Below are 18,386 nucleotides of genomic sequence, written 5' to 3'. Positions count from 1 at the left end.
CAACAAGTTTGTGTGTGGGAATTCCAACTTTCAAGGCCTAACAACAATTGCTGGAAATACTGTGGGTCTACAGCAAAAAACACGATTGTGCAAAAACATATTTTAGCTATTTCTTCGTCACGTCTTGTATTCTCTAATGTTTTTCCTCCTGTGTTACTTTCTTTATTCACCTCTGTTAATCACTTTTCTTCCTTTCTTATTGCCTCTATCGCTTTTCATTCATTCTTTCTTTCTTTCTTTCTTTTATTTTTTCTCTCTTTTTCTCTTTCTTTCCTTCTTTCTTTCTTTTATTTTTTCTCTCTTTTTCTCTTTCTTTCCTTCTTTCTTCCTTTAATTTTTTCTCTCTTTTTCTCTTTCTTTCCTTCTTTCTTTCTTTGATATTTTCTCTCATTTTCTCTTCTCTTCTCTCTTTCTTTCTTTCTTTTATTTTTCTCGCGTTTTCTCTTTCCTTACTTCTTTCCTTGTTTCTTCTTTCTTTCTTTTATTTTTTCTCTCTTTTCTCTTTCTTTCCTTCTTTCTTTCTTTTATTTTTTCTCTCTTTTTCTCTTTCTTTCTTTTATTTTTTCTCTCTTTTTCTCTTCTCTCTTTCTTTCTTTCTTTTATTTTTCTCGCTTTTTCTCTTTCCTTACTTCTTTCCTTCTTTTATTTTTTCTCTCTTTTCTCTTTCTTTCCTTCTTTCTTTCTTCTTTCTTTCTTTTATTTTTTCTCTCTTTTTCTCTTGTCTCTTTCTTTCTTTTATTTTTCTCGCTTTTTCTCTTTCCTTCTTTCTTTCTTTTATTTTTTCTCTCTTTTTCTCTTTCTTTCCTTCTTTCTTTCTTCTTTCTTTTATTTTTTCTCTCTTTTTCTCTTTCTTTCTTCTTTCTTATATTTTTTCTCTCTTTCTTTCTTTTATTTTTTCTCTCTTTTTCTCTTTCTTTATTTCTTTCTTCTTTCCTTCTTTTATTTTTTCTCTCTTTTCTCTTTCTTTCTTTTATTTTTTCTCTCTTTTCTCTTTCTTTCCTTCTTTCTTTCTTTTATTTTCACTCTCTTTTTCTCTTTCTTTCTTTTATTTTTCTCTCTTTTCTCTTTCTTTCCTTCTTTCTTTCTTCTTTCTTTCTTTTATTTTTTCTCTCTTTTTCTCTTTCTTTCCTTCTTTCTTTTATTTTTCTCTCTTTTTGACTTTCTATCTTTCTTTGTTTCTTTCTTCCTCTTCCCTTTGTGTTTTTACTCTCCTAGGTGGGAGTCGAAAGGATCTTAGCTTTCAAATAGTGTTAAGCTGCACTTGGCACATATTACACATTTATACTATATATATATATATATATATATATATATATATATATATATATATATATATATAAATTTCATTCGTAGATAATTTATATTACAAAACTTCGAACACAGCATTAACTCGATCCCTTCATTGCACATCGATATATAAGATCAAGTATTTCCCAACTTCTCGGCTATGGAGCGCTAGGAGTTACATTACAGTGGCGCCCTATTCGGCTGTCGTAGAACTAAGAAGTAGACAGTTCTCGCACCGCAGTTTTGGTGCGCATTTCAACAGTGAGCTTCATTGTAGTAGTGGTTAGGATTTGAGTGAGTGGTGGATCTCGGCGCGGTGACATTGTTTGTTTTGGTGCGCACTTTGACAGCAGAGTCGTGTTCACGGCTGGACACGTTCTTCTGGAAACTTGCCAGTCCCGCCTTTTCTTCCTCATGTAAGGTAGGAATAACAATAGTTGATAATGGCAGGCCTTGATTTACGTAATTCTATGCTAGTACGTGTTACAGTGCAGAATTGATGCTCCGTATGACATTAATTTTTTTTATTTCAATTTAATTATTTTGTATGTAATATGAGCTACAGCTACTGAAAAAAAAAAGTTTAATATTGAATAATAAATCCAAACACTGTTGCGTTTGTTGTGTATGGAATCTATATCAGAACATTGATAACAATAGATCCAGTATGTTTTGTAGTAGTAAAATTTATCTTTATTTGTGTATAACTATTCCTTTGGTAGTAGTGTCAGGTTTTAAAATACGAATGGAGAGACAAATCGGAAAGTGTTTAATACAGAACATTAGCAGTGGCGTATCGGGAAATATATTCCGGAGAGTTGGGGAGCCAGCCGTAGGTTCTTAGGATCCTATTTATTTACTAGCAACGAAATATATCGCTTCATTTTATTATGTAGGCTACTATCACGTTTAAAATAGAAGAAAGACAGTGACATTTAAAAAAATAAACTTTACTAATTGAAATTCAAAGTATTAAAATTTCAAGACCCTTTTTTGCTAAGGTTATAGTAACGCCCTGAAATTTCTGGCCGTTGAAACATTAAATTTTTAATTAATTAAATGATCCTAAACATTTCTTTTTTTCTATAATATAGGCTACTGCATAAGCAATGTTATTTAAAATATACCATTCATACATTCATTTTATTCATAGCGTTCTGCTCAAGGGCAGGTCTTTCACTGCAAACCCATCTTTCTCCACTCTTTCCTATTTTCTGCATTTCTCTTAGTCTCCGCTTATGGTCCATGTATCTTAATGTCTTTTATCATCTGATATCTTCTTCTACCCCGAACTCATCTCCCATTCATCATTCCTTCAAAATATACTATAAGCTGTATATTAAGTATGCAATTATTTAAACGCATGGTAGTGAAGATGATGATGACGATAATAATAATAATAATAATAATAATTTATTTATTTATTTATTTTTTATTTATTTACTTATATTTAATCTGCTGTACAACAGCCAGAGGTCAATTACAGTTCAGCACAAACAATATAACAAAAACATTAGCAATAATTTACAATAAAAGTACAAAGAAATAATTATTTAATGGCAATTAATTAAAATGATAATTTCAAATGAAATAATGGAATCATAAATTAAGAATGGAATCATATGAAATAGTATTACAAAGATATACAAGATTATAATACAACGACAATAATGACAATGAATGAACGGGATAAAATGGATCACTAAACTACATAGCATAATGAGATAAAAGTAATTGTATTTGAAAATGAAAGGATGGAATCAAGTAAATTAATAAATAACAAAATGATATAAAAGTTAGCGAGAATAATATTAAAATACAATAATAATAATAATAATAATAATAATAATAATAATAATAATAATAATAATAATAATAATCAGCCCCGTATTTAGGTAGGCATAGTGCTAAGCTCACCAGCCCAAAAAGAACTTTGCTCCCCTCCACCAATTAACGTATACAAATCTTACAAGCAAACATTCTGATGGGGCGGGGCAGATAAAAAAAAAATTTTCACCATGTTCATAATGTCAAAAGAAGTGCTTATAGGCCTACAAATTTTGACCACTCGACCGCAATTACGAGAGTCGGAAACAAATAAGCTTTCCAGGGGCCTTTAACAGAAAGAAAACACAATTTCATTACAAAAATGTATTGGAACAAACACAGCAATTGTTGAGCTATTTTCAACATATGCCCCATCGGAATTGAGACATTTCTCATATCATGGGATGGACAGAGAGGTGCAGACGGCTGTGAAACGCTGGTTCCGATCCCAGGCGGCTGACTTCTACGACACAAGGCTACAAAAATTGATTCCGTGGTATGACAAATGCCTCAGTTTCAGTAGGGGATATGTTGACATATAACGCAACAATTGCTGTATCTGTTTCAATAAATTTTTCCATGCAATTGTGCTTTTTTTTTCTCTAAAAGGCCCCAGGGAAATTCACTTTCTGGACGGGCTCGTAATTAAGTGGTCAAAATTTGTGTAAGCACTTTTTTAGACATTATTAACATGGTGGAAGGAAAAAAAATAACTTTTTTATCTGCCCCCATCAGAATGTTTGTTTGTTAGACATTTAGCAGTCGAATTGTAAAGAAAGTGGCATGTAACATCAATTGAGGAGCGTGTTTGCAAAACTTGCTAACTGAAAAAAACTAAATTTTACAGGAGAGACAAAACACTGTAGTAAGCAAGTTTTGCTGGGTGAATTTTACTTATGTCACGCCCACTATAGTAGACATAGGCCAGTTTTACACTAATCTTAAACATTATAAATTGTTGCTTGTGTAGGCAGTCTTTTACATTAGATTTGCGAAAATTGGTTTATAGCACAACATTGGCAGTGATAAAAGTGTGAAATATTCGGGTGAAACGAGCGTTGAGCGACTTCCGCCGATTTTGGAATAGACACCGACGCACTTGAACTGCCAACATAGAAAACAAAAAATCACACTCAATCGCTTTCACCTTCATCTTGACGGGATAATAAAAGCCTAACCTAACCTAACCTAACCGCGTCGGTGTCTATTCCAAAATCGGCGGAAGTCGCTCAACGCTCGTTTAAGTCTTAGTTCAGTGGGCGGTGGATACTCTACATTGACCTTTTGCTGTATCTCTCACTTATAGCAGAAAGCAAGTTTTGAAAAAACGATCACACTTTGATACACTACAATGAAGAGAAATAACCCAATTTTACTAAGACGCTTTGAACATCATGTAGAGGCCTGCCTTATGTTAACGAATCCATCAAAATCTCAATTTTATAAATTTTGCAGTTAGCAAGTTTTGCAAAAACAATCCTCAATTTAACATAATGCTACAATCTCTAGCAGGCATCTGCAAAGTAGGAAATATATATATATATATTTTAACTAATGGCGTAGACTTGACTGTTTGTATTTCACCCGTATGAAGCCAGTTGTGTAGACCAATTTACCAATAAAATCGTTGTCCAGTGTGCGCAATAGGAGGTTGATGTAGACTATGCTACACCCGCGATGAAATCAGATGACGATGGAGTTTTGTTGGGATAACAGAGGGGAAGAAAACCCTTATGCTACCTGGACCATGGACTTGCCCAACACGTCTTAATTGGGAATTATGTGGAACCTGCGTCCACAGGACGTCTGGGACTCTAGTCACTGGATCGCAGTGGAGGCTAGTAGGAAAATATCAAACATTTTCAGTTCGATTTTTTATTTTCCCAAAATGTCGCCTCTAAGAATTTACCGCCCATGTGGCCCATGCGTAAATATGGGTTCAATAATAATAATAATAATAATAATAATAATAATAATAATAATAATAATAATAATAATAATAATAACAATAAAACTTATTTACAGATGGCTTTTAAGGAACCCGCAGGTTCATTGCCGCCCTCACATAAGCGCGCCATCGGTCCCTATCCTGTGCAAGATTAATTCAGTCTCTATCATATTCCACCTCCCTCAAATCCATTTTAATATCCTCTCATCTACGCCTCGACCTCCCCAAAGGTATTTTTCCTCTCCGGCCTCCCAACTAACACTGTATAAGCATAATAATAATAATAATAATAATAATAATAATAATAATAATAATAATAATAATGATGATGATAATGATAAAACTTATTTACAGATGGCTTTTAAGGAACCCGCAGGTTCATTGCCTCCCTCACATAAGCGCGCCATCGGTCCCTATCCTGTGCAAGATTAATTCAGTCTCTATCATCATATTCCACCTCCCTCAAATCCATTTTAATATTCTTCCACCTACATCTCGACCTCCCCAAAGGTCTTTTTCCCCTCCGGTCTCCCAATTAACACACTTATAAGCATAATAATAATAATAATAATAATAATAATAATAATAATAATAATAATAATAATAATAGTAATGATAATAATAATAATAATAATAATAATAATAATAATAATAATAATAATAATTTGCCGTCCATCTGAAGTCTGACTAATGTAATATGTAGCTAGTCGACGATGTATTCAATGGAGGGGGAAAGGAACTGGCCGTCCTACCCCATTATCTCCTGGCCTAGTAGCCTCATAAGTAGTGCCTTCTTGGTATCACTCGTGTGGTTCAGATCTGTCTTCGGACAGTTAATTAAACAACAACAATAATTTGTCCTTGGCTTCAGTAGGCCTATATAAAAATCTTTTGTATTTTCTCCCAAGCAGCAAACAGCTATTTACAGAAAGTAAGAAATAAAAAAAAATAATTCACGTAGGAATTATTTCCATGTCTGCAGATTTTTTCCCCAATCACAGAGTCAGCTGACAGCCTTTAAAATGTGTTAATGTTGCTTGCGTCAAATCTTGGTATTTCGAAAGTAGATCCTGATTTTATTAAAGATCAATTACACACACGGCACAAGGTACAGGTACGCATGATATGAAAACCGATATAATATCGATGTTTATCAATATTATTATGGTATCGATATGCGGTTTTACATTTTGTTTGTCAACGTAAGACTGTTGTCCACTTATAATCTTTACAGAAAATAGATAGGTCAAAAGCTCATTGCCGTTGATATTCCCAATAATAGATCGTCAGCAAACGAGAGCGCCATTTAACTCCGTGAAAGAGTGGCAAACAGAGGACAGTCGTTCTTCATACGAGTACTATAGCTTTAGTCCTGAGGTATCTTTCAATTCCAGCAATTTGGGTTTCTACTGAAGTCTGTTTTATAAAACATGTCAATACAATCATGCTAATAAACATAAACAGAGATGTTTAATAAGCAGTGCTGATATCATGATGTCGATGTAAACATTCTCTAATAGGCTAAAAGTTCAATTCTGTTAACATTGTGATAAATTTTCTCAAAGTGTGTTTTAAAAAAGTCACACTCCTGTACCGATATCTTATTCATATCATCAATATTTATCTACCTTAAATATATCAAAATTGATACCGTAACAGCGTAACATATCGTTATAATATTGAGATAGTATCGATATATAAAAAAAAAACACTTCTAGCCCAGAGTAGCTACAAATCCAGAAAGTCTTCTATAGAAACAAAGCGTCTTTCGAGAGGAGTTAATTTTAACCAGTGGCGTACGCAGAATTTTGTCATGGGAGGTCATTATTAAAATCGTTTACAATTTACATTATCGGTATTTTAAATTTCGTATATTATTATTATTATTATTATTATTATTATTATTATTATATTAAGTATATTTATTAATATTATATTATGTTCCAATAGAACATATTCATAAATATCCATACAAAATCTTTGAAACTTAATTTTTTTTAGAGCCATAAAATTTTTAACAAATTTTTAACTTCTGTTTAATTTTGTATAATAAAAAAGGCTTGTGTCATTATTTCACTTGCACAATAATCATATAGTCAATGGAAACAATCAAATATATATTGAAATAAATTTAATTAAACACAATAATGGAACATGGAAGTCACCAAGGATGAAGAATGAAACTGACATGAATATACTGAAGGAGAGATAGGAGGACTATGCCTTATGTCGATGTAGATTTTGTTACTCTGACAGTGAAAAATTAGAGAAGGGAAAACGATTATGAATAAAAAGAAATACTCAAATCTAAATATGTCATTTTTTTTAAGTTCAAGGTGGGAGGGTGTTAAGCCCGGTAACTCCCTCCCTTGCGTAGGCCCTTGATCTTAACAAAACTGCACGAATGGCAGTCTTAATTTCTGTATACATACGGAATTTCTCAAAGTAATACCCCAGATCACATATAGATTGCTCATTCCTATGTTAAAATCGGTTGCACTTTGAAGAGAACAACCGCCAGGATCGCCACTCGTCCGCCGTAAACGAACACGAGATGGCAGTACAGTCGCTAATGCAATTCAAATGGGAGTTATGATGTGACTCCTTATGTAACAACTAGATGGCAGCATAGTAAACCTGACAAAAGTTGTTATCGTCAAAGCCTATAACGCAGAGCAATCTGGGTATATATGATCTAGGGTAATAAGTATATTTTATTGTTAAAAAAATTGTAATATATAACCTAACTAGATTTTAAAGTTACTAAGACTTATTGTTGTGAGGATTACAGGTTGGTACGACAGGCATCGTCTCGTCTCGTCTCGTCTCGTCTCGTTTCATTCATTTCACAGTTATTAGTCTGATCTATTATGATGTTTGCTTTTAGAGCCGAGATCCTCGGGTTCAGATCCAACCGAGGACTATTTTAAAAGGCGATAAAATTCTTAACATGGTTCCCTCAGGGAGGAAAATAAAATTGTGGTTCCATGTTTTATATTTCTGTACATAAACAATATCCCTGATAAAAAGGACTCTAGCCAAAATTGATCGGTCATTTATCGTTGAATTTCGACGTCGAATAGGCTCTACAGTTGAAGGCAATACAATTCTGCTACATTTGATTTTAAATTCTTAATTGTTTGAAAGAAAATAAGTCTTATAAACACAGGCGTTAGCACGCATTCGATATGAGAATAATTTAAGGATCGTCCTGATGTCCTTGTATCGTTTTATGATACCATTGTGAACTGTTTGTGCGTTACCATGAATACCTTGAAACAATTCCACATAGAAGGGACGGTTACCTTGTTCTGAAATAACAATGCGGTTAATTACACAATTAAAACTAAATGGCCTTACTCTTATCTAAAGATTATTGTTTTGTGGAATGCAAGACTGGTTTTCTAAAGGAGCAGCAGATTCGAATTGCTCGACATACCCATTAGACCGGGAAACATTCGCTGCAAGACTTCTGTTAGTCGCTGACAACTCCTATGCTGGAGTGCGTTATCCTCGTTCAAGAACGCAGTAACGATGAGTTACGATACCACGCATGTAATTCAAGTCCATCGCTTGTAATCATCGGATCCTTGTACTACGTACTTTGCTGACACCTTTAATCAGGGTGAAGTCCGTGACGGTACCCATTTGTACAAATAGTAATACAAGGGAAGCATTCATATCGCTGCAAAGATGATGGTCAACGTCTATAAAACACTGCGCTTACTACTTTTACATCGACACGGACGTATCCACTACTTTCGTGTTTCATATGTTTCCCTTACATTAGCCTGGCGAAAATGTGACTCGCGAGCACATGGTGGGTCGCAATGATAGCTGTACATTTATCTTCCTTCCTACCTTCCCCAACCCCAATCCTCTCACTCACTGGAGTCAAACTCCGTTCCATTTGTATTTGTCTCTGACCTACGAGTGGCGTATGTCTCTCTCGAAACCATGTACCTCTACAAAAACGAAAGTTTCAAGTAGGATGGGAGGATGTATTTTTTGCTGCCAATATGATGAGAATATTAAATGTATGATTTGTTCACAAGTATTACGAGGAAAACGGTTGTATAACATAAAACGGCATTATATTACATGTCACTCATAAAACATTAAAAGATTATTATTATTATTATTATTATTATTATTATTATTATCATCATCATCATTATTATCATTATCATCATCATCATCATCTCTGTACGTCGATCCTTTTTCAGCAGATGTACGAATAATGCGTTTAGATCTTCAATATAAACGCACAGATTTACAATGTGAGGTAAAATAAAGCTAGATGTAAGGACTTGACAAATGTTGAACTTTTCAAATCTTTGCCAAAAAATAAATATCCGAAGCTTCGTTCTTTCGCTTGCTCTGTTGAAACCATGTTCGCTACAACTTACGTTTGTGAAAAATTATTTTCAACAATGAAAATAGTAAAAACCAAATTTAGATCACGACTGACAGATAAATACTTTCGTGATCAATTACGACTGGCAGTAAGTGACATAATTCCTGATTCTGAAACTCTGTCGCAGAGACATTCTGAATACAGTTAATTTTAGGTCATGTTAATGTGTCCTATGTCCTTTCTTCGTTACACGTACTAAACACTAGTTTGTAACCTTATACTGTATAAAATTATGTCTAAGTGCTTGACGCAAGGAAAATTAAAAATCCGTTAATAAGTCAGACAGTTGCTTCACTTCCCCTTCGGATGTCCGCCTCCCTCCAAGTGCTATGCACGTTGCAGGTTACACAGTGGCTCGGCGCACGATCACATTTTCGCCACGTCTGCCTTACATCGACACGAACTCTCGAGCAACCTATTTCAGTTACTATTACGACCCTACTAATTGTTGTACGCATTAACTAGAAACTCTGTTACATCTACAATTTTTTTTGTTATGTCTGATGTTCTCTCGGTCTACCGAGATGTTTTCTACCACGTTTGTAGGCAAATAGAATATTTTTATAGTAGGCATGCGAAAAGAATTGAGATTTTTGTATCCAAAATCTGTTCACACTGAGAACATTTTCATTATGAGCACAGCAGTTGGTAATCCTGCCCCATATGATTCATTCTAATTCCGAAGCCCTTATATCTGTACCGCTAGTCGTTAGGGGTGGGTCCTCTCTCCTTCCCCCAGAATTCGTATAAGATTCGTACTTGGTCAAGACTCTAAGAGGGAGTATTACAGGGTGGCCCAAAAGTTTACTATAATCTGACTGAAGAAAGTTATCATTTTATCCTCTCAATTAAATTATGTAATCTTTTAGAGTCTTGCAAAGTAACATCATCATAATCATCATCGTCACCGTCATATTCATCATCACCACCATCATCACGTGGTGTGATTTAGATATGGTTTACTTTATTGATCTGCTATGCCCGCCTCCACACTTTCTGTTTTATTTCCCGCTTTATCTGTGTCACACGAGATACTCTGCAAAAGCTTTTGCAGTTACAATTGAGATTTCGGTCTTCAGAAATATCTTCACGCAAAACAGAATATTTTATGGGAGAGAAATACGTCGTCATAGTGCTTGCTTGCTTGCTTACTTACTTACTTACTCACTTACTTACTCGAGGCTTTTAAGGAACTCGGAGGTGCATTGCCGCCCTCACATAAGCCCGCCATCGGTCTCTATCCTGAGCAAGATTAATCCAGTCTCTACAATTATATCCCACTTACCTCAAATCCATTTTATATTATCTTCCCATCTATGTCTCGGCCTCCCCAAAGATCTTTTTCCCTCCGGCCTTCCAACTAACACTTTAATTTGTAAATTTAAATTTATATACTATAATTGCACAGTAGACATAAGACAAATTGTACTGTATAATTATTATTTCAATTCAGGAATCCGCCCCTGAGCACGAGTTCTACTCATTCAGGGGCGAGCTAAAGTTTTTCTGTATATATATATATATATATATATATATATAATATTTTATGTTACAGTTATTAGCAAAATAATAAATAAATAAATAAATAAATAAATGCATTTCTGGCCATAGTGCTGTCACAGTAAATAAGAACTTAGGTCTTTTAATAATAATAATAATAATAATAATAATAATAATAATAATAATAATAATCCGTAGCGCAACAGCCCATGAAGGGCCCAGGCCGATCAGCCGGCTACTGAATTGATCAACATAGAGGTGCAGACGGCTGTCGCACACTAATTCCGATTCCAGGCGGCAGTCAGTCTTTTACGATACAGGGATACTAAAGTTGATTCCACGGTATGACAAATGTCTCAATTCCAGTGAAGATTTTTGTTGAAAAATGTTCAACAATATCTGTATCTGTTCCAATAAATCTTTCCGTGAAACTGTGTTTTCATTCTGTAAACGGCCCCAGGGAAACTTACTTCCTGCGAGGCCCTCGTAATTGCGTTCTAGTGGCCAACATTTGTATAAGCACTTGTTTTGACATTATTAACATAATGGAAGAAAAAAAAATTTTCATCTGGCCCATGAGAATCTTTGCTTGTCAGCAGAGGCGAGAGATCATGCAACCAGATCGGAAGTGTGGTTAGCACGATGATCCGTCCCCAGCCGTTAAAGCTGGCTCGCGGAACTGGATTTCGCTAACCATCGTAGCTCCCAAAATTCATCACGATTCTGAGTGGGCACCGATCCGATACACTGGCTCAAATTTCATGAGAAAATTCCTCCCCCATGAGGACCCGAAGCACTGCGAATTCCGTAACGCGTTATAGGCACGATGCCATAGACCACGACGCTACGGCGCGGGACACTTTGTTCTTTTACATGCCTTAAATATATGACACGATATCTCCGTCTTTACTTACCGGTACTTACAGAAAAAAATCACTGTTAAGGATTGTTTTTGTGTAATGGCGGGTGTTCGTTATTCACCCATATGAAGGCAGTTGTGTAGACCAATTTACCAACAGAGTCATTGCCCAGAGTGCGTCATAGGACGCTGGTCTACACTACATCCGCGATGAGTTAAGATGATGGAGATTTGTTGGGATGCCACACGAGAACACTTCTGTGTTACCTGGATTACGGACTTGCCCATCACAAGTTTTAAACGGTGGTATTCCGGGAATCGATCCCGGGTCCACAGGATAAAAATTCCAGCTGTCTAGTCTCTAGACTCTGTAAATTTAAATTTAAAAAAATATCCCTTAAAAAAGCGCAATTTGTATAGGAAAAGAAATTTACGGAAATGACATTCCAAGCTTTTACTACTTTCCATTTGCATATGACGTGTTGTCTTCAAAATAGTAATTTATGTAAGTTTAGTGTATAATCTTGGTAATTATGGCACGCGTGAATGTTTAGCGCGTGAGTGTAAGCGAGCACTTTAATTTTCACGAGTGTTTATAATGAAGAGTATACACGTGTTATATACTCCTACATACAACGTTTTATGCTATAATGGCATTAAAATACGTAAAAAATATTATAAATTTATTGGCGCGTCCTCAGGTTGCGGATCGAGGAGACGGTCTCCAGATATGGAGGGTAGCTGTGAATGTATTGAATAAGCAGTCGCGGACAGCCGATGAGGGGTGGTCCTCCAGCTTGGGGGTTGGGCGAAGGGCTAATAACCCATCACCGTAAAAAACAGCTTGTTACGAAACCTCAAAATAAGCCTCGGAATGGGCGGGCTTATGTGAGGGCGGCAATGAACCTCCGGGTTCCTTAAAAGCCAGTAAGTAAATAAATATTACAAATTTATAAAATGTAATGTTATGACGTAGTAGAGACATGAGTAGGGCCTACTGAATATGACATATATATTGCATGGTTGCTAAATAACCGTTTCTAAGACAATATTATTTTGAAACTTTCTTACTGGTACGTTGTATAAAATTGTGTTGTGAATGCGGTGATGACGTTATGGAATACTAGTTACTAGGTAACCTTTTCTGGCACCAGTGCCAGAATTATACCAATTGTACACGATTTATAGCGCCATAACAGGCGTGTTTTAATGCTAGGACTGCATAATAGTACATTATGCAACGAGTCTATAATGGTAGTAATTAAGACGCGAGTATGTTTATGAAACGAGCGCAAGCGAGTTTCATAATTTTCATACGAGCGCCTTAATTACCATTATAGTCAAGTTTCATAAGACTCTTCATGCTCGACCATATTTCTAACTTGAAACTATTCATAAGTATTCATGTTATTCTTATCTCACTAAGGAGCGGAACTGACCATGTGCAATACCTCGTAAATTGTGAAATGTGGGCAGACGCGAAAGTATTGATTTTTTCCGAGAAACAAATGTCGACATTGACCTTGATATAATCTATAGAGTAAAATAAACATTAATCTTGATATAAACTTGAAATTGAATTAGACATTGAAAAACGAGATGGCAAATTGAATTTATTTGAATATTATTTACAATTAACGCTAATTATTATAGTAACAGAAATAGTTATCTTTCGATTGCATATCCGAGAATAATCGATACTTGCGCTTTCATATTGCTACAATGGTATTTTCTGATTGGTGGAACACCTGAACTTTAAAGTATAGGTCCATTAAAGGGCTGCTAGCAGGTGCATAATTACTACATTTCGGCATGGTCGAGCATAAACAAAATTAGAAGTGAGTTATGTATCGTTGAAAAGGGAACTTTAAGAGAATATAATTAATTTAAAAATCATAATTGATATTTACTATTTTTCAATGTCCGGATTCCTTAATTAAGCCAGTCTCTCAGGGTTTATATTTCGAGCAGTCTGATGATTAGAACATTTAAAGGCTGCAGACAAGTCCAATGAGTGGAAGCGGTGCGCAGTGTTTAAAAGGACGGCCGGTTGCATCAATATTGTAGACATGTCAGACCTACATTCCCCGACCTTCACCAAGTGCGAAGTTCACGGTGTCAGAGTCCAGCGCGGTCAGGCGGGTTTCTTTTCCCTATTTCGTAAATTTGTTTGCTTCTCTACTACAGCGACGTCGAACAACTGCTCGCCTTATTTTTAAACTCAAATGATGCAAACATACATAAAATACGTGCACACATACACACACGTGTCCGTTTTTGCATGTATTATATGTACTGTATGTGTGTATTATATCGATGGCTAAGAAGTGATACCTCGTATGTGTACATTTGCAGGTGAATCAATAATCTATTTCAAAAATGAATGTTTCTTAAACTTCACAAGCTTTTATGTTCCTGCTTTGCAAGGTCATCTACAAGAGGACAAAATATTAGTTGAGTCCAATTGTGGGAACAGTTAATGTAGTTAAACTAAATGATAACCACCGGAGTAGCTCAGTCGGCTGAGGTGCTTGCCTGCCGATCCGGAGTTGTGCTCGAGCTTGGGATCATTACTTGGTTAGGGTTTTTCCCCAAACGTAAAAATAATGTCAGGTATTCTATGACGAATCTCGCCAAATACCATCTCGCTATCATCAGTCCCATCGACGCTAAATATAACCTAGTAGTTATCATCTGTTATGATTATCTAGTGTCTGAGTGAAATGAAGGTGATAATGCCACCGAAATGAGCCCAGGGTCTAGCGCTCAAAGTTATCGAGCATTTGCTCTTATTTTGGTTGAGGGAAAACCTCGGAAAAATCTCAAACTCCGTAAGCGCTACCGTTGATGGGGGAAGTTTGTAAATAAAAAAAAAAGATTTCTAAAATATAACTTCTAATTCTTTTAAGTCCCGCGCCGTGGCGTCGCGGTCTAAGGCATCCCGCCTAGGACTCGCGTTACGGAATGCGCGCTGGTTCGAGTCCTCATGGGGGAAGAAACTGTCTCATGAAATTTCGGCCAGTGTATGGGACCGGTGCCCACCCAGCATCGTGATGCACTTGGGGAGCTACGATAGGTAGAGAAATCCGGTTGCGAATACCAGCTATAACGGCTGGGAGAATCATCGTGCTAACCAGACGATACCTTAATTCTGGTTGGATGATCGTTCACCTCTGCTTCGGCATGTGGGCGTGAGGCCAGCAGCCGGTTGGTCGGTCTAGGCCCTTCACGGGCTGTAGCGCCACGGATTATTATTATTAATTCTTTTAAAGTTTGTTAGTTTTTTTTATGGTCTAACAAGGTATATCCGAATATTTCGGTGAAAAAATTAATATCTTATTTATTAATTCATGCACTAGGTAATTAGTTCGTGTTCATCGGTTAGCATGAAACGACCGGGCCTAGATTCAAATCCTGGTTGAAACAAGTTGAGGTTTTTCTTTTCAGGGTTTTCCCTCAACCCATTAATAGCAAATGGTAGGTAACTTTCGGCACTGAACCCGAACTCACTTCGCCGACGGTATCACCTTCATCTCATTGAGACACTAGATAACCATAGCAATTCATAAAGCGTCGTAAAATAACCAATTAAAATAATAATAGCCAACTAGTATATATGATTTAAAGCTATTTTTTTTAAGCTTAGTGATCTTTCGTGATAATTGTTTCAGCGTTTTCTCTTTTTTTTAGTCAGAGATTAACTTTCAAGCCGTTGAACTTCAGGAAATCATAAAATGGATCGCTAGTTAGTCAGGTAAAGAAATGTTTCGAGAAACATCACTGGTGTAGCTTACCTCGAGAACCGAACCATTAAACTCCCCAATAAGAAAATTATAACACTCAGGTAAGCCTCAAATGTATAAATATTTCATTCGAACTATGAAATTCACTGTAAAGGAATATAAAATTACGTAGTATAATTCTCGATAACGTATTGTGCGATTTTTGCGATGTCACGGTGTGCGTAAAAATGGTGAAAAGTTTGATATTACAACGTCGATTTCCAAATATACTTCCCATTTTTGTTTATAGACGTCCACATCTTGACAAATCTCATTCCGAAGCACGTTATAATTACCTGAACGTATTTCTTAAATGTCAGAACTTCACATTTACACTCTGCCATGCCGATGCCGGTGGGAAAGGTCGCAATACAATGGTTTCCATGACAACGGCAAGACAAGTGACAGACAATTGTGAGCAAGAAGGGAAATGAGAAATATATATGTGTATTAATTTGTTCAAAATTCATTTAAAAAGAAAAGAAGGTTATTTTATTGTTATTCTACGACGGAAATATTTGCTCAGGCTAAGATAAGCATCCAAACCAGTTCGTGCGTTCCAATTAAGGAAAAGCGACTCGAGGAAAACCATAAACCAAGGCCAGATGAATGTGCAAACTTCTCCATCTCACTGTTTCCTTTGTGCGTCCAGAAATAGAGATCAGCAAAGGTTGCAGCTGGATATGTATAAACTCTAGTCGCATGTATGAAGGGGCCAGTGAATTCCTTGTTTCCAGGATGCTCTGAGACAAAATATAAGTTATATTGTTATACATGTATTCTGTTTTGGAGTGAAAATGAGTGATCATCTTCTTGTGGGGTCTGTGTCACAAAAAATTCTGACAGAAAAGCCGAGAAATACCTGCTGTCTAGAAAGATATAAGGTAAGCTTATTTTTTTTCAGCCTACCCATCATTCCAGGTCAATTCGTCCACAGCAAAAAGTGCAATATACAGAAAGTCCACTACAAAAATGTCCACAACTAAAACGTCCAATAAAATAAGGCGACTAGTCAAAATGTCCAATGTACAGAAATGTCAACAAGTCAGAATGTTCAATGTGTGGAAATGTTCACAAGTCAAAATATCCAATAGGTACCGTATATAAAAATGTTCAGAAGTCAAAATATCCAATAGGTACCGTATATAAAAATGTTCACAAGTCAAAATATCCAATAGGTACCGTATATAAAAATGTACAGAAGTCAAAATATCCAATAGGTACCGTATATAAAAATGTTCACAAGTCAAAATATCCAATAGGTACCGTATATAAAAATGTTCAGAAGTCAAAATATCCAATAGGTACCGTATATAAAAATGTTCACAAGTCAAAATATCCAATAGGTACCGTATATAAAAATGTTCACAAGTCAAAATATCCAATAGGTACCGTATATAAAAATGTTCAGAAGTCAAAATATCCAATAGGTACCGTATATAAAAATGTTCAGAAGTCAAAATATACAATAGGTACCGTATATAAAAATGTTCACAAGTCAAAATATCCAATAGGTACCGTATATAAAAATGTTCAGAAGTCAAAATATCCAATAGGTACCGTATATAAAAATGTTCAGAAGTCAAAATATCCAATAGGTACCGTATATAAAAATGTTCAGAAGTCAAAATATCCAATAGGTACCGTATATAAAAATGTTCACAAGTCAAAATATCCAATAGGTACCGTATATAAAAATGTTCAGAAGTCAAAATATCCAATAGGTACCGTGTATAAAAATGTTCAGAAGTCAAAATATCCAATAGGTACCGTATATAAAAATGTTCAGAAGTCAAAATATCCAATAGGTACCGTATATAAAAATGTTCAGAAGTCAAAATATCCAATGTACAGTAGTGGCAAAAAAAACCGGACCGACCCTTGTAAGTGATTTCAGAGTCACAGATTCAAATTTTGCTAGTCACAAAACACATCCACCTTGTATAATTAATTGTAACAATGAAATTTATTGCATTTGTTCGATTCTTACTGTCTTTTGTTTCCTTCAGTGCCTCAAACTTACAGACGAAAAAACTTTGAGAGTTTTATTCTCATCTGGCATCATTATTACATTTCTACCTCTATTCGGCAGGGATAACTGCGTATTTTTATATTAAAAGCAGTACATACCTTTGGCTTCACTGTCCATATTGAAATTACCACAGTTTGACACAATACACAGATCAGGATTCTTTTGTATCAGCTACAAGGGTCGGTCCGGTTTTTTTGGCACTACTGTACAGAAATGTTCAATATATGTTATGTACAGAGACGATTATTCAACATTTTGTTTGGAGAGTCTCATTTCGTCAAATATCATCTCGCTATCACCAATTCTATCGACGCAAAATAACCCAGTATTTGATACAGCATCGTTAAATAACCAAGTAAAAAACGTTACAAGATGGTCATAGGACCAATAATGTAGTGGAGACACCCACTAAACAAGAAATATATTACAAATCAACGGCGAATTGAAGGGAGTGTATACGATATAATCAATATAAGGACAATAGTAATGTGAAACGATGTTTGCGGGCACTTTCATATCATAATATAAAGCTGCATGCTGATCCCAGTGCAGAAAAAATTTAGAAAATAGAATTAGTTACCGGTACAGAATATTGTAACTTTAGCCGACATTTAATTGTTAAATAATTTATTTAAATTCGATAAATATTGTAGGCAATAAAATAAGTGGACAGCTTCAAATACTTGAGGTGTAGTACAAGCAGTAACTTGAGCTGCTGTCAGGATGTCAAACGG

The 18,386-nt window shown here is 35.4% G+C and overlaps 1 protein-coding gene across 2 annotated transcripts in view; it reads left to right on the top strand.

The window, feature by feature from the left end:
• Window positions 1-1,530: 1,530 nt before the first annotated feature.
• The window catches only part of LOC138695009 (CD151 antigen-like), a 137,220-nt gene continuing 120,364 nt past the window's right edge, over window positions 1,531-18,386 (top strand). The window contains exon 1 of one of the 2 annotated variants that reach the window (XM_069819295.1): window positions 1,531-1,703. The gene's annotated coding sequence lies outside the window, so the exon portion shown is untranslated. Of the gene's footprint in view, window positions 1,709-18,386 lie in introns of both variants that reach the window. The other variant, XM_069819294.1, reaches the window with a different exon arrangement.

This window comes from Periplaneta americana, chromosome 2, assembly GCF_040183065.1.
Source record: "Periplaneta americana isolate PAMFEO1 chromosome 2, P.americana_PAMFEO1_priV1, whole genome shotgun sequence".
Classification (NCBI taxonomy): Eukaryota; Metazoa; Arthropoda; class Insecta; order Blattodea; family Blattidae; genus Periplaneta; species Periplaneta americana.
The sequence above is the reverse complement of the archived record's forward strand: the minus strand, read 5'-3'. Positions and strand labels throughout refer to the sequence as shown.